At 35.3% G+C, this 23,841-nt stretch overlaps 1 protein-coding gene across 1 annotated transcript in view; it reads right to left on the bottom strand.

Annotated features, from left to right (window-relative positions):
• Positions 1-23,841, bottom strand: part of LOC148941759 (uncharacterized) — a 497,279-nt gene that overhangs the window by 104,502 nt on the left and 368,936 nt on the right. The gene's annotated exons all lie outside the window — the stretch shown is intronic.

Below are 23,841 nucleotides of genomic sequence, written 5' to 3'. Positions count from 1 at the left end.
TTTTATCTATACTTTAGACAGTAGACCTATCCCTGAAAGTTTCATTTTCCTGACCTTACCCCTTTCCAAGATAGCCAAAAGCAGCTACAGTAGAATGTTACCTTGTTTTCTTAATACGTTTCCTTATATGAAGAGGCTTACACCAAATTTTCAAAACAATGTATAACCTACTTAATTAGCTGGGCTGTCAACACTGATGTTATTTTTTAGGTTTAATAAATGTCTCTCTCAACTTTAATGGGATATCCACTCTTTGACTATTGGAAAAAATTAGTTTATAAGCTTATATAGAATGGTACTATCTAATCTCTTTATAATTAAAAACATTTTAGTCATCTAGTTGGAAAATTTGGCCCATCTGTATAGGAAAAACCTAAATTTGCATACTAGTTGACAATAAATGTTGCCCCAGCAAAACTTTTATTTTCCAACTAGTTGACTAATAACTTTTCCCCAGCAACACTTAAATTTGCCAACTAGTTGACAATAAAGTTTGCCCCAGCAAAACTTTCATTTTCCAACTAGTTGACTAATAACTTCTCCCCAGCAAAACTTAATTTTTCCAACTAGTTGACTAATAACTTCTCCACAGCAACACTTAAATTTGCCAACTAGTTGAAAATAAATGTTGCCCCAGCAAAACATTCCTTTTCCAACTAGTTTTTTAAGTTTTTTAATTTTAGATGGCTACTTTTGGCTATTTTGGAAAGGGGATAGGTTAGGAGAATGAAACTTTCAGGGATGGGTCTATAGACTAAAGCATGTACCGGGAAAGTATTTTGAAGTTCCTACCTCTGCTCCTTCTCCCTCTAGCGGGTCCTGAAATTTGCCTACTTGACATGTCTATACCTATTTCAATTTTGAAAAAACAACAGTCAATATCTACCAAATCATATTATTGAGTTAGGACTAAAGTGAATACACCATTTGATGCCTTTTTTTTATGCTGATTATGAATATAATAATCATTTCTATCAGAAATGAAGTTCAGTCCCCTCCTCTATATATGCCAATTCAGGACTAGGTTAGGTATATATAGGGGGGGGGGGCTGAAATTCATTTCTGATAGAAATGATTATTATATTTGTAATCAGCATAAAAAAAGGCATACACCATTTGATGCCTTTTTTATGCTGATTACGAATATATTAATCATTTCTATCAGAAATGAATTTCAGCCCCCCCCCTATATATGCCAATTCAGGGCTCGGTTAGGATAGGTATATAGGGGGGGGGGGGGCTGAGATTCATTTCCAATAGAAATGATTATTATATTTGTAATCAGCTTAAAAAAGGCGGTCAATATCTACCAAATCATATTATTGATTTAGGAATAAAGTGAATAAGGTCAATATTTACCAAATCATATTATTGAGTTTTAAATAAAGTGAATACACCATTCAATCCTTTTTTTATGCTGATTACAAATATAATAAGCTTTTCTATCGGAAATGAATTTCAGCCCCCCCCCTATATAGGTTATACCTAACCTAACTTAACCCTGAATGGGCATATATAGGGGGGGGGGCTGAAATTCATTTCCAATAAAAATGATTATTATATTCATAATCAGCATAAAAAAAAACATCGAATGGTGTATTCACTTTAGTCCTAACTCAATAATATGATTTGGTAGATATTGACCATGAATACACCATTTGATGCCTTTTCTATGCTGATTAAGAATATAATAAGCATTTTTATCGGAAATGAATTACAGCCCCCCCCCCACTATATAGGCTATACCTAACCTAACCTAACCCTGAATTGGCATAATAGGGGGGGGGGGCTGAAATTCAATTCCAATAGAAATGCTTATTATATTTGTAATCAGCAAAAAAAAGGCATTGAATGGTGTATTCACTTTAGTCCTAACTCAATAATATGATTTGGTAGATATTGACCAAAAAGGCATCAAATGGTGCATTCACTTTATTCCTAACTCAATAGGCTAATATGATTTGGTAGAACTTTACTGATTTTTCCTATACAAATGGGCCAAATTTTCCAACTAGATGAATAAAATGTTTTCAATTATAAGGAGATTGGATAGTACCATTCTTTAGAAGCTTATAAACTAATTTTTTTCCAATAGTCAGGTTTCCAAAGTCCCACTTTAATGTGGTTCTGTACAACTGGCAGAATATACCTAGGCTATACAACACACTGGCTGATGCTTGGTAGAAAGAATTAATCTCTGATTCTCTCCTCTTTCCTGAGGACTTCAGAGGCTTTCTTTTGTTCTGATGGAGACTGATTTATTTCTGGTAACAAACGTGGCGTATTCTCGTTTTTTCTTTTGAATGTGTTTGCGATATGGGATTCCGATTTCAAATTACAAGTAAAATGGTGTGAAGCTGAACAGCGAAAATACGCCCAAAACGCCCATTTTAAAGTGAAAATGAATTTCCCAAGAAAACTAATTATGGTTTTGCGGAGGGGGCTTTGATTACATTGCGATGGAAGAGGAACGTGCCTAGCTTTATTCACCTCAGGTTGGCTGATGTTGCTGTGAGTTTTCAGTAGTAGTAGTTAGTAATAAGAACCAATGGTATTAGCCCAGAATTGGAGCTATTGAGAAGGAAACTTATTTTAAAAATTATTCTTTTTTTACGATATATAAAAAAAGGTTTTTAAGATATTTTGAAGGCATTTGTACTTACACTTGGCACTTGGATAATTGCTACTCTTGGAATCTGCTATGTTGTGTCAGATAAAGGCTAGATCTTTGAAAACAAAAGGAAGCTTAGCAAATTTGTGTTCCGCCTGGAACCTTTTTTAAGGCATTATGTTTACTAATGTGCTCTTTTTAAAGGTTTTAGAGGTAGTACTACCAAAGTAAAGAGCCATATATTTGCGATTTTTATTTATTTTTTTCTTTTCCTCTTGGTTACTTTGTATGGTAAAAGTTGCCACAGAAACATACAAATTAGTGAAAATGGCAAATAAAGTTCTAATGCCGTTTTTAAGGTTTCGAAGTGATGGGATGACAATCGAAAACCCTCTCATACTTTCTTTGCTACTTAACCCCTCAGAAACCCCCAAAGATTCCTGATCAAAATTTCGAAACAACCATTTTGTTCGAAATAGTCGAAAGTTACAGTAAATATACCTCTGGGGGTAACATGACCTCCATCAGGCACTCATAAAAGGGCCTTGAACAATATAATTTATCAAATTTTCCCAAACAGTTTTAATTATAGAAAAGAGAGTTCTTTAATTTTTGCCATATCAGACTCGAATCTTTGAGGAATTAATTTTTATGTCAGAAAGACCATATATTTTTTCGCCTGCAAGGTGATACGGGACATTAGAATAAGCCAAATATTTCTCTCCATGATTTAATTGGAATTTGCAGCTGTAGACATACTTACTATTCAAAACGTTCCTGAGCAAGTTTTCCCTCCCCTACAAAAAATAAAAAATTTGAAAGAAGGCCCTAAAGTTTGTTTTTCGATTGGATCTAGGTTTATATATTTAAGTCCTTCGGCTTGGATGACTTTATGGCAGATGGAAAAATAAGTAAAAATATTGATTCCCCTCGAAACAGGGCCTTATAAAGGACAAAAACAGAATTTTGTTGGCCTCTTTGTATGCAAGGGGTTTTCCAAACACTTGGGAGGGTATATTTTTAAGCGAAAACTGAAATTTGTAGCATGCTTTTTAAAGGCCAAAACAGATTCAAGGGCAAATTTCTTCTCTTCGTCGTCAGTATCTGCTTGGGATGGATTTGAGTATCGCTTTAGAACCTTTGAGGAGTCTTTTGTTGGTAAAATGAATCTCAACTCTGAATAAGGAGAAGAGGGAGAGGTAAATCTAAAGACACTGTGTGTATCCAGTTCACTGCACTGGTGAATCTGAAATATCTTGAAGGTGTTTTGAGTTTTGAAGGTAAGACTTATCCTCGCTGTTGGGGAAAAGAAAGAGAGGATGTGGTGTATGTGTTATATCTCAGAATAGAATTTAAAAAAAGGTCCCGAAAGCAGGGGATTTCTGGGGGGGGGGGGGGAGGGGTGCTCCGCCCCCTCCCCCTAAATTTTTTGGCATTTGGTAAAATTTTGCAAAATCGGTCGAAATTTAGCAAAATTATTGATTTCTGCAGAAAATTTGGCTTAAATCAGGTAGCAATTCTGTAAAATTTACGAAGATCGCCCCGCAATAAAATGAGCCTCAGGACGCCCTTGCCCGAAAGTTTCTTTTACAATTGGATTATAACTTCTTATATTCAAGTCTATGGGCCTTGGAAACCCTAATACAGATGGAAAAATAAGAAAAATATTGATTTCCCCTGAAATAGGACCTAGAAAATAACCAGAACATAATTTTCTCTGGCCACTTTGCATGCCGGATATTTTTTTTAATTTGGGAGGGGGTAGGCCCAAATAGAATCCAACCAGAGTTACTAAAAGTAAATTGCAATCCTCGTGTTGACAAATACATAAAAATTGCTACTGCTGCCTGGGAAAAAGGCCACTTCCTCTGCTCATGGCGCGAAGCCACAATAGTTCCATTTCATTAAAAAGGCTCAAAAGTAATCTGTGACATTTACCGGCCTATAAGCCTTACGAGCAACGCAGATAAAATACTCACTAGAATAATGCTGGAACGTATAAGAGCTATAGCTTCAAATGTTACTCCAGAATATCAAGCGAGTTTCCGCCTAAACAGGTAAACAATTGATCATATATTTACGATCCGTCAGATTATGGAAAAATATCTTTAAAAATAGCTGTGAAAAATCGACTGGTGTGCTGCATGGTTGCTTGCTTTCACCGGAATTGTTTAACCTGTTCCTTACCAATGTCCTTTCACTCCTTGACAAATCGTCTGGTATCCTCATTTGGGGCATATTGATTGATAAATTAGCTTATGCAGACGACACAGACTAAATAAATGAGAACCTTGAGGATTTTCAGTCCCAGGCCGACAAAATCCAATCAACCACCGGCCGGTTTGGAAATACCATCAATTCATCAAAGACGAAAGCTATTCTCTGTTCACGAAAGCCAGAAAACAAAGAAAAATTAAGCCTCCAGCTCGGTGGTGACAACATAGAACGGGTCGAAGATTTCACTTACCTTGGTAGTCTTATAACGTCCGATAACAACCACTCGAAAGATACTAAGAGGTGCTTGGTTCTTGCCAACTCTAGCTTTTAAGCCTTGATGGTGATTTGAAGGAACAAGAAACTGTCGACACTGCTAAAAACAACACGCATCAACACACTGATTATCCTCATTGTCATTTACGCTTGTGAATCATGGACCCTCAAAACAAATGATCAACTTTGCCTAGCCACATTCGAAACAAAGTCACTTCGCTTTATTGCGGGCATTACATACCTGGACAGGGTCTCTAATATTGGGCTGGTTGAAAACCTCAACATCAAACACGCCATAATTGACAAAATAAAACTGCTGTAACTTAGGTGGCTAGGTCATTTCCAGCGTATGGAAAATTTCCGTCTTCCGAAAATAGTCTTCCATTGTCGCGTGCATGGTTCTCGTCACAAAGGTCAGCCTCCGAAAAAATGGAAAGACAACTTCTCTGCAGTCAACCTGCCGCAACTTCTACGCCTGTCCAAAGATATAGATGCTCATACAGACGCCAAATCATAACATAGTGAAGGGAGAGGCCCCAAAACAACCTTTTAGGATGGATGGGACATAAGTCAAGTAAGTCAGTAGTTTTAAGCTAAAACTGAAATTTTTAGTACTTTTTTGAAAGACCAAAAGAGATTCAAGGACAACTAGTTTCCCTTCCTTGGCTTTTTCTGCTTAAGATGGATTTAGGTATCGCTTTGAAACTTTTGAGGAATCTTGGGGTGGTAAAGTGAATCTTAAATTTGACTAAGGGGAGGAGGCAAAGGTAAATCCATAGAAACTGTGTGCATCCAGGTCACTGAAATAGCTGATCTGCAGTATGATGAAAGGTACTCTAGCTTTGAAGTTAGAACTTACCTTCACTGTTGGGAAAGAAAGGAGGATGGGGTGTGTATGCAGTATCTAAAGAAAAACAAATGACTTCATATGCATGCCATCAAAGAGCTTAAGGGGAAAGGGCTAATACAAGTGAATTTGAACTATGACTTGGGGGTTGGGACAAAGCTTAATCTGAGAACACTATGGGTATTCAGGCTATCAAAAACCATAATAAACTTTCAGAGTACTAAGTAGACCTTAAGGTTTAGTTTTAAAAGGGAACAGACTTTTCCAACCCCCAAAATTCAAAGGTAATACTGAATTTGGGTTTTGTTTGCCCCCCCCCTCCACCTCAAAGATCCTGAAATATCAGCTTTGGAAAAAAATGCATGCTATTTGACAGTTATATAGCCTATTTAATCTGTATTTATTTTCGATTCCATTTTGCAGTATCAGCCCTCTATTTGTGACGAAACAATCAAAACCCTAAATGGCCGATCTTTTCAACGCCTTACACCATCTTGAAGTATCAATAAAGTGAACCTCGATTTAAAACCGCCAAATTACGACCTTAATTATTTTGAAAGATTAACATATAATCATTTGAGGGATTCACTCTGTTAATGGAGGGAGGGAGATCAATGGCACAAAGGAAAATGTAGGAGTATTTAGCAAATATTTGAGGGGTAAATTTTGCATTTATGGAGTATAACATTTATATTATATTCCTTTAATTGTCGCTAAATTCAACAAACGGTAGGGTGAGGGTCATCTTCCTCGTAAGTGAGTATTTACAATAAAGTTCGATAAGTCTATTCTACCCTGACTTGTCTTAGGACTCTAGGATCAAGTTAATACGATATGGGAAATTTTTATGTAAGGGGGGGGGGTTGCAGCTCCTAATTTATTGTTGGGGGATTTTTCTCTGATTCTTACAACTGGTTTATTCAACAGTTTTATTTTTACTATGAAAGTCGTCCGATAGGCTTTATTGCTCGTTTTCACAAGGGGCGCTGACTTTCCACCAAATGACGTGCATCTTTGTTAGCAAATTCTACCGCATAGTGTTTTTTTTAACTTAGTAATGGTGATTTGTGATAGTTCTCTGCTTGGAAGTTTTTGTAACTTTATTTCTGCTCATTCTTGGTTTAATCGAGCTTCATATTTTTGTTTAAAAGATTACTTTATGGAAAAATTTATTTCAATTAATTTCTGTTCATTTTTCATTGATATAGTCTTTTTAATTGAAAAGCAAAAAAATATTTTAAATCTTTTCGGCTTTTTCTCTAAAAATTCATAGTTTGGCATGCTATTTTTGTTTGTTGGAGAAACTTTTTCTACAATTTATAACAAAATACAACCTTTTAAAATTCTTGACCTATTTAAACTATTGGACGTCTTCGATCTGACTACCTTTAAGGGTCAGAGGGTTTCATCCATCCCAGCTGTTTGCAGGGTTTTGTTTTCGGTATACTTATTTGGAGGTCAGTCGAAAGTGCCTTGTCGGGGATCATAGCCTGGGCTTCTGTAAAAGATTGAGCAAGCCCATCTACATCTTCAGTATAGTCGAGATCCGTGACAGAGGACAGGCTCACTGCAACATCTTTGTAGTTGTCCATGACCTTGAGGAGTTAAAAACAGAATCACTTCTTCTGAACAGAATCGCTGTATATGTGGTCGAAATATCTAGACTTTTGTATCTGTTTTCACTTTCTAATAAATGGACTTATCTCCATTTGAACGTTTATTAAGATAAATTTTCATTGTCTTAAAATAATATATCATTGTTTACCTTTTCTATTTGTATTATGGAAAGACAATGTGGTACTCGTCGGTATTTACGTTTCGCTTATAGGGAGCATTTGAGCAAATGCTATATAAATGCTATGATATTTTTGGCAGATTGCTAGGTTGGATCCCCGTCCTGCACTGGTAACCGGGATCATTGCTTTTCCTGAGGCGAAAATAATTTCAATCATTTAAAGAACATGAAAATTGGAACCTGGAAAGTTACGACGTTAAAAAATGACTATCATATCGACATTTTGACTGACGAATTCAGACGATTCGAACCGAATTTATTAGGAGTTTCAGAAACTCATATCCCAGGGGTAGGAAGCATGAAATTAGTTGATATAGAATTTGTTTACTCAGGCAGGAAGGATGGGGTACATAGACAGGGAGTAGGGCTCATGATGAATAAAGAAGCTGCTAAGTCTTGTTTAGGCTGGGAAGATATTAATAATAGAATATTAATTGCTCATTTTATGACTCAAAAGTTCAGAGTATTTGGGAGCATTACCATGTACCATGATATATTTAAAATACAGGATTCTTTCCTTCTTAAGATGATTCGGGCAGAAATTAAACGTCCCCTAATTGAGTTCAAATACCGCTTCCAAGAGTCTAAATTCTTAATCAGCAAAAAGAGAAATTGCATTCTAGCTTCAGTCAAACAACGACGCTAGTCGTTCGAATTTCGCTAAGATAATTAGTAGCAAAAAAATGCTATGCACAATATTTCTAAGGAAGTTTAAATGGCAAAAAACCGTGTGAACGCTTGAATCATCAAAAATATTTAAAAGAATTCATTGGATGAAAGATTTACATCCTTGGTCCTCTTGCGCCAATGGCGAGCAGTCCTTACAGCGCAGGACGAAAGAACTGCGTTTGGTAGTGGGGTAGATGTGCTTTTTAATTTGAATCGTAAGTCAGACTTGAGAAGGTCCATTGAGATAGAAGTTTTAACTCTTTAATCTCGGTCACCATTATTGTCATTGAAGTGACCCGTTGCTGTGCAATTAAATATGTAAGTTCAATAAATCTATTGTCTTTTTTATCTGTGTTTGTTTCATTTTATATGTCTGGGTCTAGCCTAATAATAGATAATTAGTTCGTAAGTCTCCAAGGTAAATGCTCCCAAAGGAATCTGACCTCCAGATAGCTCGAGAAAAAGAGGTCACGTTTACATGGCTGTACATTTCATTTTCACCCAATAATTGAGAGCGGCGCTAGCCTAGTTGACACAATCTCCAGCGCTATAAGCGGTGCTATTGGAGAATTTTCTATCGCTACAAATATTAATCTTTTATCGCTACAAATGGCGCGAGTCGGAAATTGGAGGAAAACTGCGAACTAATTAGGCTATTTAAACTTTGTAATTTAAATTTAATTGTTGGAGAGATACAGACATAAAAGTAAATTGATTAGGCCTATTGCCACTAAGCTACGACAGGAAAACCATTATATCTCATAGGAGATAATAGCCTCCCCCAAAATAGGTTAAGAAAAAATAAATTTATTTTCAATTGATTAAAAAAAAATGGAAGAACTCGGTGAGTTATTAATAGTGCAAAAGTTAGTCGCGAAAAATATAGAGATAGCAAAATCTATACCAGAGTACAATGGTCAGTCAGATATTGACAAATTTAATATCCAATTGACCCAATTTGTACAACTAACAAAAACAGACGTTGGAGCGTTAAAAGACATGCTCCTACTACGATTAAAAGGCCAGGCCTTAACTTTTCTAAAACAGGTCGAACATACCATAGGCAATAACGCCAACTTGCCAATAAATACGGTTGATGACTTGTTAAAAAGATTCAAAGAGAGATTTATAGAAACCAGTTCAATAAATAAATTAAAACACGGAGTAGTGAACTTTGATTTTTCACAGAATATGCGAGAATACCTGGATAATATACGCATTGCTGTAGAAGCAAAATACGGAAGTGGTTCTGGGCAACTGTATGAAAAAGTCATACTAAATACCTTTTTGCAAGGGCTACCCCAAAAACTATATAGAGTAGTAATATCCAAAAATATAGAGGTAGCTCTACCAAGCTCTTGCAGTCCAAGAGGTAGAGCGACTAATCAAAGTTGATAAAATGGTTGCTAATCATAGTAATGCAAAAATAAATAGCCAAGGCTACTCAAACGCGAACCTAATCTTCAAGGGCGATCAGGCATCCCCTAATTTCTTTTCAAGGGATAATTCCCCAGTGGCACAAAGAAATAAAACGCCAGAACCCGCTAGGCAGAAAACAGTACGTTTTCAGCCTATTAAACAAGCTAATTACGGAAATAACCCAACAATAATAAGGTGCTATAATTGCAATCGTTTCGGCCATATCGCCAGAGAGTGCCATTATATCAAAAATCCTATACCAAGAATTGCTGTCGGCAATACGCAAAATTACGGTAACCATTTGTTCAGAAGAACAAATTTTAGCACCGGTCGTGCAATAGGCTTTAGCAAGGGGGATTGCGCCAATCAGTACCTTATAATGCGTACCAACCAAATTTGTATAACCCTCCCCCCAACAGACAAATTAATTACCGATTTGAAAACCCAAATACCCCCCAAAGCCAATATAATGCAAGAATGCCATATAGAAATCACGAAAATTTGCCGATGGGAAATGAAAATTTTGCAAGCCAACGGCATTGGCAGTCAACGCCAGCAAACGGCACTGACACGAGACATCCACGTTACCATAATAATACATGGCGAAGACAGACAGACGTAAATCATTTAAATATGCCTACGGAACCCAATACGTCTGAATATCTATTACGGGTACCAACACATGAAATAAATCCTCAGGGAAACGTTTCGGGCCCCTCAGAAATATAAATTGGACCCAGGGGGTGCCAGAAATATTTAATAGGTCCAAGACAATGTTAGTGCCTTCTTGCAGGGATATTAAAAACAAATTACCTATATTTAATGCTTTTTGTGTAGAAAACGTTTACTTTACGGCCTTAGTGGACAGCGGAGCTACTGTAAATATAATAAACTCAGGCGTATTTAATATCTTGCCTCCGCACATTAAACGACAGAGGAACCCCTAATAATCCCAATTTAACAAGCGTGACAGGTCATAAATTAAATGCAAAAGGGCCAATCTGCCTAAACTTAAAAAGAGACAATAGAACATTCATGACAAATTTTATTATATGTGATAATCTCCCATATGAAGCTATTATAGGGGCAAATTTTCTAAGGTCTAATAGAATACTATTAGACGTAGCCAACGAGAGGTTGGTCTACCCAGCTATGGTAGGGGAAGAAATTTCTACCTTAAGAAATCGTAACAGAGGTTAGGAAGACAACATAACAGTAAACAAAATTTCTAGTGGTATAATGTCGAAGTATTATGAACCTCATGTCTCGCAAAGACATGGCATAATTGGGAATTTGTTCAATTACCCTAAGAGATATTGCAGAAATGAGGTATATTTAAATAATACAAGTATGGAATCTGCGAAAATAAAAATAGGAGATATGCGACAGTACAGATCAAATGAAATTAAGAAAATAGCGGAATTATGGAAGAACATAATAAAACCCAATGTGACGCCACAAGATGCCGCAATGGCACAGTATAGCGCCTGTATGAATCTAGTAAATAACGAAAATAAAGGGAAATATTAGGGATTCACGATAAGGAAAACAAAAGTCCCTCCCAAAAAGATGCAAAAAATTCAAATATCACAGATGATCGAACCAGTGATTAGCAAATCAGAAATATGGTTTGCGACACCGTCTGAAATACCCGAAAATCTGTTATGCAAGGAACAGATTATATCTAATGACAAAGGGGAAGGTTTTATTTGTGTAGCTAATAACCACTAAAATTATACAGATACAATTACACAGGGTGCGTCTTTTGTCCAAGTACAAGTTCTAATAGAGAATGATTTAAATAAATGGGTAAATTCTAAGAAAAACATATTGAACGGTATTAATAATTTAAATGACGAATACCATTTAACTAAATCGCAATTTTTAAACAAATTTAATATGGATCATATTACGGATATGGAACTTAAGAAAAAATTATGCGAATTATTATGGAATTTTAAGGAAGTATTTTCTGCATCTGAAGATGACATAGGGCTAATACCATTTTACGAACATTTTATTTTAACGACTGGTAATCCCGTAGCAAAACAGCCATATCGTGTGACAGATAATCACAAAGAGTGTTTATAAAATAAAATCCATGAATTAGAAAAAAACGAAATTATACTCCCATGTATAAGTCCGTACAGTGCATCAGTGATCTTAGTACCAATAAAGAAAGGAAATCTTAGACTCTTAGTAGATTATAGGGCTCTCAACAAACAAGTAGTTAGCAAAAAATTTCCTCTACCAAGAATAGATGAAATTCTTGACTCAATTTCAAGCAAAAACAAAATCTTTACTTCTTTGGACCTTACCCAAGGCTACCACCAAGTGAAAATAGCCGAAAAGGATGTCCATAAAACTGCATTTTCAGCATCCGAATATGGTTCTTATGAATACTTGAGAGTACCATTTGGGCTTAAAACAAGTTCAAGCGCGCTATGTAGACCCCTATTGCACCCGTTAAGAGGATTAAAGAATATAATTCATTTTGTTGATGATATTATATGAGTAGGGGAAAACTCTGAACAACACTTAGCAACTTTAGCTAAGGTGTTCGAGAAGTTCAGGCAAGGCAATTTAAAATGCCGGCCTGAGAAAGTAAATTTATTTCAATCTAAGATTAAATTCTTAGGAGTAGTAGTAACCCAGGGAGAGATATCCCCAGACCCTGATAAAATAAAATGTGTTGAAAACCTCAAGCCCCCCAGAACTTTGAAAGAATTAAGGGGAATTTTAGGACTTACTGGCTACTTTAAAAAATTCGTACGCAATTATGCCCAAATTGCAAAACCCTTCACGGAATTAACCAAAGGAAACTCCCATAATGTTACCTGGTCCCAGGAAGCTCAAACTTCCCTAGACCGTCTCAAAAAGGCACTCACTTCTGAACCAATTTTATCACTCCCTGATTTCGAAAACGGAAAATTCATCGTTACCACGGATGCAAGCTCAAAGGGCATAGGCGCTATCCTTTCGCAAAAAATCCCGGTAGAAACCCCTAACCCTCTACAGGGAACACCCAAACAAATAGAAAAAGTTATATGCTATTCAAGTAAAACTTTATCAAAAGGCGAAAGTAGTTATTCCGCCACAAACTTAGAATTGTTATCTATTATCTACCACTTGGACAAATTTAGAAATTATTTAATTGGTAGAAAATTTATATTACGATCAGACCATAAAAGCTTGCAGTACCTGCGCACATTTAAAAACCCCACGGGCATTCTAGCTAGATGGATTATGAAAATCCAAGACCTAGATTATGAATTTGAATATTTAAAAAGAAAACAAAACGCAGCTTGCGACTTTTTAAGTAGATACCCAGATAATATTCCATCGGAAGCTGAAGAAAATGAAGTTGACGCCATAATTGCTAAGAGCAATCATGGATGTAAGAAAAACAAAGTCAAAGACGCAGTAAAAGAAAATAAGATTATCTATTGTCCCTTGTCTTTGGAAAATATAAAAAGAAAGCAAAAAAAGGACGAAATGTGTGTAGCACTAATTGATTATTTTCTGAATGATGAGGCGTTACCAGATAAATTCAAAACTCTTAGAAAAGATATAGACAATTTTTACTACGATCTTGATGAAGAATTACTGTGTAGAATTTTGACTGCTGAGACAAACAGAAACCAAACCTCGACAATACCTGTGTTACCACAAAACTTGATAGGGCCTGCATTTGAATATTTTTATTAGGACACAGGTGGACATTTAGGAGTTATGAAAACATTCCATAAGTTAAAACAATACTTTTACGTACAATTTGCACTGACAAAACTTAAAGAATTTGTAAGTACATGCGAAGCATGTAATTTGAGAAAAATCCCCCTAGCTTATCCAAATCTTCCAATGGGAAGGGCCCCGGTAGCAAAGTACCCCTTCGATATTATCTCATTTGACCTATACGGGACAAGTGGAGGCTTACCTGTTTCTAGCAGAGGTCATGCTTGTATTCTTTCGATTATAGATAATTTTTCCTGATTTACTTTTGCAAAAGCATTACAAAATCAAGGTAATTATACCACAAGTGTGGCATTAGCAAAATAATTTCTACCAATTGGCATTCCTAATAAAATGTTGAGCGACAACTGGAGCGATTTTGTTGTAAAAGTAACAAAAGACTTAATGAGTTTTCTTAATATAGAGAAAATGGTGACAGCGCCGTACCATCCACAAGCTAATGGCAAAATAGAAAACAGGCATAAAATATTTTCAAACGTATTAAGTATTTATACAAAAGACAACAGGAGCGACTGGGATACATTCTTACCTTATTTAACTAACGTAATCAACACTGCTTATTCCGAAGCAACCAAAGACAATCCATTTTATTTACTTTTTGGTCGTGATTTTAAAATCCCATATGATGATATTATTGAATCTCGGCAGTATTATAACGACTCAGAAGATTATAAACAAGAATTCATAAATAGGATGAGGAAAACTTATAAAATAGTTAGGCAAGAGTTGGAAAAATGTAGAATAAGTCAAGAGCTTAGAAACCAACCCAAAGTTAAGGGGAATATAAATTTCAAAGTAGGAGACTTCGTTTACCTAAAGAACGAGGCAAAAACAGAAGGAAAAAAACTTTCCAACAAATACTCTGGACCGTACAGAATAGTCAAAAAGTACGATAATGAATATACCTTTAAAATGGAAAACTCCGATAGTGGAAGAACTTACAAGGTGCATGTTAGTCGAATAAAAAGAGCCAAATTCCCAGAGAGATGGGTATCACATCCCTGTTCTACTGATTCGTCAGATTCGGAAAATAAGCCCCCTAGGTCAAGATTGGCAGAGCTAAAACCCTTTAATTTCAAGCAAAACTATTTTAAGAATGACAGTGATCAGGAAAACTTTGAAGAATTTTTAGCAATTGAAAATCTAGTTGTTCCTAAGAAAAAATCCCTAATACCAGGATTTTTTCCTAAAATAAAAACGCCAAAAAAGTCCAAAAAGTTATTCATCGGCAAGAGCAGGATATTTAGATTATACAATATCTCCAAAAACCCAATTCTTCCCCGATAGAATTTCGACCCCATGTCCCCCCAAAAGATTTCCAGACGATATGGTTTCCCCTACAACACCGATAGAAAGGCCCCTGTCTTTACATGAAGAATTAAACAGAGCTGAAGAAACTCCCGGTAATACTGTGAAAAAAACTCCTCCCAAAGCTTTAACTAAAACAAACTTGCGAGAGGCTATGGATTTAATAAATTTTCCCATAAAAATGAGTCAAAGCACATTGCCCGGGACTAAAACTCCAACGGATGACCAGCACGGTCCATATCATGACATAACTGTGTCCAAGGCCAAACCTAAACAGTGGATGTCATGGAGAGAAAACCCTAGTGTAAAAAATGCCTCATCCCCCTGAGGACATGGCATTCAAACAATGGAGGAACCCCGCAAAAGCTATTGATTCCTCCCAAAGCTCTTAAGAATCTTTCAAATCCCCCGAGTTGAGAACTCAAGGTGAGGACCTAGGGAATAAACCTTCTACTTCCAGAGGAGTAGAAATTTACAAAGGAAAGGCAGGTGACACCTCGAAAAGGGGCACCTCTAAAAGTTCTAATCCGGATTCATCGGGAACCAGTTCAGAAGAGTCTGACGGCGAATCAGACCATATAGTAGCTAAAGAAATAAGGAAATCAAGACCGACCTCAGCAGCCGCACACGGGAAACAAACGAAATTAAAAGGGAAAGAATTTTTGAAAAAACAACACAAAAAGTTTGAACAGAGGAGAAAATAACGACACAGTCAGGTAGAACGGTTAAAAAACCTAACAGATGGAAATATCCCTAATCAATGTAAAGACAAATGTTCTTGTCGTGGGGAGGTTGTGTCCGCAACCTTCGACTGGTAGTTTCTTTTTATTAACCATTGAGGGTGGCGGATTTCAAATCCCTTATGAAAATCAACTTGTGATCCACCATAATAAATTTAACAGTGTGCAAGTAAAATTAACCAAGTCAGTTTTAATGAAAAAAAAAATACGAGTGATGTCAAAACATTGGTGATCAGAGAAAAAGGCCCAAAGATAGGAAGCTCGTGGTCGACTGAGAATAACAAGTGGTGTTAGGCCACGTCTTGTGGGAAGCCTGGGGAGGAACTCAATGCCCATGTAGCTTTTAATTTGTTGGGTTTTGGCAGTCCCCTCGGTTTTTCTATGAAAAATCGACCCAGGTCCAAAAAAAAACAAAAAAACACCAGTACAGAGGAGTCTAATTGTGAGATGGTCATGTTCACAGTTAGAACTGCGGACATTTTCATAGTTCACAGTTCTGGTTGTGGACAGCATCAGATTATGACAACGGAATCAGATCAGGACTATCATGATTTCTGTTGTGCATCTCCTCTCTACAATGGGCATAAGAGTTTTCTAAGATGTAGAATCCCTACTAAAATTGCCTTCCACGTGAAGATTGAAAAAAAAAAAAATTTTATCAAAAGTAAATCAAATATGCCTAACTCGACTAAAAAAAAAAAAAAAAAAAAAAAAAAAAAAAAAAAATTTGATAATCTGACGCTATTCATAGCTAGAACTTGATCTGAATCTTGCTTTGCTCTATTTTTAGGTTTTTAGTGTTTAATCTTCCTTTTTACTTGCCGTTTTGTTCGTTTTTTTTGCTTAAAATATCAGTCAAATTCTTATTTAATTATTCTAATAATCAATTCGTACTCAATTTTTTACTTTAATTATTTATTAAAATATAATTTCTCAATAAGTTATTGATTAAAATTTAATTATCTAAATAAACTATTTAGAACCTGATAATTTATTTAAGTTAGACTAAGGTTTATGTTTAACTTGAAAAGACTGTGCTTCATTTAGTGAAAAAGCTTTATTTTTGTCAATTTTTCCTGTTTCGCCTTTTTTTAATTCCTGCGAAATTTATCTGAGCAACATGTACATTAAATTATCCAATTCTGATATAGTGACTACTGAAGAGATTTCCTTTTGAAACCTATATTTCTTCACCTGTATACCCGTACAGATTTCCGCCAGTTTTCAGTATATTTTGATAGAGCGAATTTGTTTTTATTAGCTGAAGTAAACCCGACTAGTTCGGAGTGGCGGGTATTTTGAAAAGAAGTTTAGTTTTTAAACTATGCAATTCAGTAGGCTATACCCTTCTATCTGACAGCTTTATAAAATCAAAGAAAAAAAAATCTACCAGTACAGAATCGTCTAATTATGAGCTGATCCTGTTCATATTTATGAACACTATCACGATTCTCAATTCCAAGAGAAACTGTCGGAACTTTGGCTTGTTACAATAATACAGAAAGAATAGACCCAAGTTACAAAACAGAATTACTATTACAAAATTTGGGTACTATAACCATAAAACAAGGGTGTCGACTCGTAACTAAAGAGTCAACCGTCCGAACGCCGTTAATTACCACGAGCACAAAGATAATAAGTCCCAAAATAACTAACTTCAAGGCGATCAACCTGTCGTACACTATTCCCAATTTAGAAAACGAGGAAATGAAAACCTCGATATGGTCAGAAATAGAAAAGAATAAAGGGACAATAAGGCTTATAAAAATAAAAGAAGCATTAGATTCGCGGATTCCTCTATTTAAAAATGAAGACCAAAGATTGACATATGTAGATAATAGATACGGATTGTTCTCGACAAATTTCTGGTGGAACATATTATTGGCCGTATGTTTCGTATTCGCAACCTCCCTGACCATAAGAACCCTGTTGACTTTTAATTACGGAAAAGTCCTAAGAATAAGAAGACGAAAACCAAGAGAAGAACACGGGGAAACAGCTGAAATGCTGATGTTAAACCCGGAGCCCCATGAGAACGTCTAAGCCAAGAAATAGGGAAGACATCAGAAAACAAATGGGTATAGAGGTTACCACTTGTCCTTGTTATGTCTTGTTCCCTCATTGTAGTATCGTTTGTGTAAAACCGTGTGGTTATGACGCTGCAACATGCGTTTCTTATGCAGCACGGACGTGCGTGAACTATGCAGGCATGAAATATGTTGTAAAATTAGACCTCAAACTTAATAATGTAGGGTAAATTATGTTTATTTAATATCGATATTTCCGTTCTCAAAACAAAGTTGAAGACATCTCTGTTTTAGATTTTTAGATTTTCATTGTGAGTACTAATATCAGTGTATTTATTTAATTCTGTCTCATAGCGTAGAAATTAATGTACCCAATCAACACGTGACTTATTTGTACTATGAGCGTTTACTTTAAAGAACGCGTGATTCTGCCTAATTATTTTTATTACAGGAAATAAAATGGACACATTGGATATTGAGCATTACAATGAGCTGCCAAGTACAGATACAACCCAGTAGAATCTATTTGCATCATATCTCAACCAACGAAGAGTATTCACCATATACTCCAGGCAATTTTCATCCCAACTTCGTCTACGAAAACAACAGTTACCTTTGATCGTCGTTTCTTCGACCATGAACCATATTACGTATCAGGTAACACTATATTTGAACCTCAGTATCAAGTACTTTAACGAACTATATAATCAAAATAAATGCTGAGAAACCCATCGGTCAGTACAAGATATAAATACGTAGATATCGCCCTTGATACTCACTATGGACCCCAGAATAATTTGACAGTATAGTGATGATATTTGAAGCTAAACGATATTTAAAGATATTTGAAGTTAAATAATATTTAAATTTGAAGATATTTGAAGCTGAAGTTAAAGACAATTTGGAGTTTAATTCTGAGAACCCCATCGATCGGCACACCATAAACGATATTTAACGATATTTGAAGTTGAATGATATTTAAAGACATTTGAAGATATTTGAAGCTGAAGTTAGGGACAATTTGAGGTTTAATTCTGAGAACACCATCGAGCAGTGCGGGATGGACGATATTTAACGATATTTGAAGTTAAATAACATTTAAGTTTGAAGATATTTGAAGCTGAAGTTAGAGACAATTTGAAGTTTAATTCTGAGAACACCATCGAGCAGTACAAGATAAACGATATTTAACGACATTTGAAGTTAAACGATATTTGAAAATGTTTGAAGTTCAAGTTAAAGACAATATGTTAAAAGAGTCACTATAGTATGACGACAACCCGTTTCAAAAGGCACGAATGAACAATTTTACGCGAGAATACATCCTCTATGTGCCTCAAAACATCCTAAAAATGATATGCTGAGAAGAAAAACACCAACAACTGTAGTGGGAAGCATCAGTTCCCAGTTGACTATTAGAACGACATTTAACAGTCATTTCCCAGTTGACTATTAGGGAAAACTTGTCGTGTAAAGACAACTAGACTCGAACTGTTCCATGAAGAAACCATAACGTAAATGCTTCAAAATTTTTGCCAAGACAAAAAGAGTGAAGGACAATAATTTACAACAGAAGGGTTTAGTACACTAAAGACACGAAGGTGATGAATAGATGTGAAGCTACATGTGTTACTTCCTAATAACTTTGACAATTCAAAAATCCCAATAGTGAAAGTGTTTTAAAATTACCAGTGAACATGGTAAACACAATATTGTGTGTTTTAAATCGTTTTTGTATGTAGTATTAGATATCCAGATAGTTATGTGTAGCGTTGTCAAGCTATTCATTTAATGTAGTGTAGATAGAATGTAGTATGCCACATAGAAAAAAAAAGTGAATTCAAAAAAAAACTTATGTAAAGGTAGAATAGCCCCAACCTTGTTGTAAATATAAAAATAAACAGCTTTATATTTAGAAAAAAAATCCTTAGCATAGGAGCTAACCTAGAACCATCAATAATATTAGTCCGGGAGATGAATTTTTGATAGGGATGTAGAATAAAATAAAAAAACATTAGAGAAAATTTTTAGCATTCCTAATGAACAGGTACTAATGACGGGACGTCATTAATTGATGGGAAGGGTGATGTGTACCATGATATATTTAAAATACAGGATTCTTTCCTTCTAAAGATGATTCGGGCAGAAATTAATTGTCCCCTAATTGAGTTCAAATACCGCTTCCAAGAGTATAAATTCTTAATCAGCAAAAAGAGAAATTGCATTCTAGTTTCAGTCAAACAACGACGCTAGTCGTTCGAATTTCGCTAAGATAATTAGTAGCAAAAAAATGCTATGCACAATATTTCCAAGGAAGTTTAAATGGCAAAAACTGTGTGAATGCTTGAATCATCAAAAACATTTAAAAGAATTCATTGGACGAAAGATTTACATCCTTGGTCTTCTTGGGCCAATAGCGAGCAGTCCTTACAGCGCAGGACGAAAGAACTGCGTTTGGTAGTGGGGTAGATGTGCTTTTTAATTTGAATCTTAAGTCAGATTTGAGAAGGTCCATTGAGATAGAAGTTTTAACTCTTTTAGCTCGGTCACCATTATTGTCATTGAAGTGACCCGTAGTTGTACAACTAAGCATGTAAGATCAATAAATGTATTGGCTTTTTTATCTGTGTTTATTTCATTTTATACTTCTGAATCTATCCTAATGATAGATAATTAGTTCTTAAGTCTCCATGGTAAATACTCCCAAAGGAATCTGATCTCCAGATAGCTCAAGAAAGAAGAGGTCACATTTTTTATCCCTACAAACACCAAAAGTCGTTATCGCCACAGCTTAGAAAAATGTTTCTAACCCCTGTATCTCTTAAATCCGATCTGATCGTGCTGTGGAAACAAAGCTCTGAGACGTCAAAATTTATAGTTCAATAATTCTTAATTCCTCATAACTTTTGATGGATTAAATTAAATGAAATAATTCAAAGATATTCAAAATCAGCATTAAAATATAATTCGATTAATACGTATATTGGAGAAATTACAGCATCCGGTTCAATTATAAGGAATAACAATAGGGAAATAAACCTAGGCCATTCATATCTGATTTATTGAGAAAGCCAGGTTTTATCTTTGACTAATAAGAATACGTTTGATTCAAATACTAATTTTTCTATCACAACCCATAACAATATAGTTTCTTCAATGGTACATGAGCATATGCAATATAAATGCTATGATATTTTTGGCAGGTTGCTAAGTTGGAAAGGGATTCGTTTCATCATGATTTCTGTAGATTGAAGGAACGACTGCTAAAAAAAATGAAAAACTTGTAGGAGGAATTGTTGACGAGTGATCGTACCTATACTACGAGATTCAGTCCTGGACCCGCAATTGCTAATCTTTCTTTTAGAACACTGAAACTTAAAGAAATCTAAATGTTTAAAACAGGTCTGAAAACCTTCTTTCCTCCAAAAGAAGCTCCTTTACGCTAGTCCTTACAGAAGTTCCTAATATTTACTAATCTTTGACCGTTACTAATCTTTTAAGAAGTTCCTGTTGCAGATCTAGTGTCCTCCTATGTGTTGTCTTTACACTAATGCTTTAGAACAGTTTCTAAACCAGACGCATTCAGGTTTTATTGATAACCTTCTTAACAACCAAAAAAGAGAGCTGAGTCTCCAAAAAATTTCAAGGTCCTAAAATATTATCTAATTTCCCTTAAAATCTTTCTATTACGATAACTAAAGCAGATAAAAGTGATTCACTAGTTGCCATGGATATGACATATCATGGTAACAACATTCAATCCAAATTAAATGACAGAAGTACTATAAAATTTGAAGGGAGCTCATTCGATGTGAAATTGGAATTTATATCTCCATTTTCAAGCGCCCTTTTTCAGAGTCAAAATGTTTGGAGGGCAGCCATCCCCTTTCACGCCAAATAATTCCCCAAACGCATCCAGTCATTACCCCAAGCGTCATTTTATACAGAATATTTGAGAAGTCCAGTAACTTTGTCTTTTGGGCCATTCAGTCCCCTCCCACAGCTCTAGAGGCATGGGCTGCAAGTTGAAACGCTTAGCGAATGTTGAGGGGGGTGTTGAAATAAATCAAAAGGCACAAAATATAATTATTAAATTAGAATCAGATATTTCTATTCTTGTGTAAGACATGCAAATCTGGAGAAATATTCATAATAGTAACAAATCACATAAGTTTGGCAATCAAAAAAGAATAGAAATTAAGCATAAAAACACCTTCGGGAAAAGAACCTTTTCAACGAGTTTCAAGCTTTCAAGCTTTAAAACATTTTAAAATCGTTGCGTCATTTGTGCTTTACTGAGAATAAAATGTATTGCAAATATTTTTTTTTAATTTACACCATTGAAAAATAAAAATAGAAATTACAATGAAATAAAATCTTGAATTGCTGAGTTTCCAGGAACTAATATAATTAGATATTAAATATAGATATTCAATCTAATTTTCAATTGTTTTAAAATTTATTTATTTATCCATCTAATTTAGTTACTGCTATCGCTATGTTTTCTATGGTTGTTTATTTTAATTTTCGTTTGTTTGGAGTTTAATTAATTCTATAATAGTTATTTCTGCTCGTTTCGAGTTTCAATTATTACAAGATTTATATCTGATGGGTCTTAAGTTAATTATGGCTCTTTATTTTTCTTTGAAAAATTTATCTTCGTAAAGAGTTTTTTTATTCATTACCAATGATTAATGATCAATGATCAATGACCAATGATCAATGATCAATTACGAAGAGCACTGTGCCTTTCCATCATAAAAAACAAGAGAAGATAAATAGGAAATTTGTGAAATTGAATAAATCCCACAAACACAATTTACAAACATTACGTTCCATATGTTCCTTCAAAACTGGAAAAAAGGTTGTTTAGAAAATAATTTACCTGTTATTTTCAGAATCAATTTAAGTATAATTGGATCTTGTAATGGATCAAATTAAGTATAATAGATCAGAACCTAAATTCTGGTAAGGGTAATATCCCAGTTAATTGTCAAAGAGGAGCATGGCAGTAGCCTGGGGGGGTGGGGGGCTAGGGGTTTAAAATCCCCCTCCTCACCCAAAATGTTTATCCGACTCCTAAAAACGTAACAAAAATTAACATAAACAAATTTTGATGCGTTTTTCGAAGTTATTTTTTGTTAGATCATTCCGAAAAAAATCATTTTGTGACCCCCCCCTCGAAGGAAAAGCTTTTGGGACCCACCCACACACCCCCCCTAAAAAAAAATCTTAAATATGGCTCTAAAGAGGGGTATATCAGAAACCGTGTAGCTGTAAAAATTACAGAACTCACCAAAACCTAGATTAGAACTAACTAAATTAGAACTCGTCAAAACCTAGGAACATATTTACAGAACTAAAAAGCAACTACTACTACTAACAACTCTTCGCAGCACCAAGCCGCCTGAGGCTAACACAGCTACGAATGCTTCACCTCCATTCTAATCTATTCAAAGCCTTCATCTTCACACCCTCCCAAGAAGTTTCCGTTTTCCTTGAACCTTTCTTTACGACATTCTCAGTAGACTAGCTCGTAGCGATTTGCCAAGGCCCCCGTACAAACAGGTTCTTCTAGTAGTCCTATTCTACAGGAGCATTACACTCTTTGCCAGGGGAATGACGCAATTTCAAAAGTTCAGTCTACAAGTCATCACTCTTTGCCAAGAGGATTTGCGTAATTTCAAAGTTCAATGTCTTTTTTTAGTGGTTGTTTCGTTGTTATGCAATTATTTTTGTATATATTCAACTTTCATATTTGATTCTCAATCAGTTTTGAAATTAGTAAGAGAATTGAATTCAAATGGAATAGTTTTTATTTGCAAGGATATTAGTAGAGGAAAAAAAATGAGGGATGCTTTTACATTATTGGAGATTAATGATGGAGCTAACAACAGTGATGTAATTACTTCTTTAGTTTACGAGATTTGAGAATTTTTTGTGAAGAGGTATTAGCGTAAAGGTATTGCGACGGTTAAGAATGCCTCACGGGATAATTAAAGAATGGGGTGCTTACATCAGATACTTAATAGATTTGACGATTACAAGAGACATTGCTAGAGTCAAATATATTTGGTGTTGGTGATATTATGACCCTACAAGTCCCCGGGGGAAAGGGCTGCACAGTGTATCGGTATCGGACGTATTATTTTTGGGCGTATTGCTATCGCAGGTATCTATAC

The sequence above is a fragment of the Artemia sp. Qi Xiang Cuo genome, chromosome 17 (genome assembly GCF_049724085.1).
Source record: "Artemia sp. Qi Xiang Cuo chromosome 17, ASM4972408v1, whole genome shotgun sequence".
Taxonomy (NCBI): domain Eukaryota; kingdom Metazoa; phylum Arthropoda; class Branchiopoda; order Anostraca; family Artemiidae; genus Artemia; species Artemia sp. Qi Xiang Cuo.
This window is presented reverse-complemented; position numbering and strand designations above follow the sequence as displayed.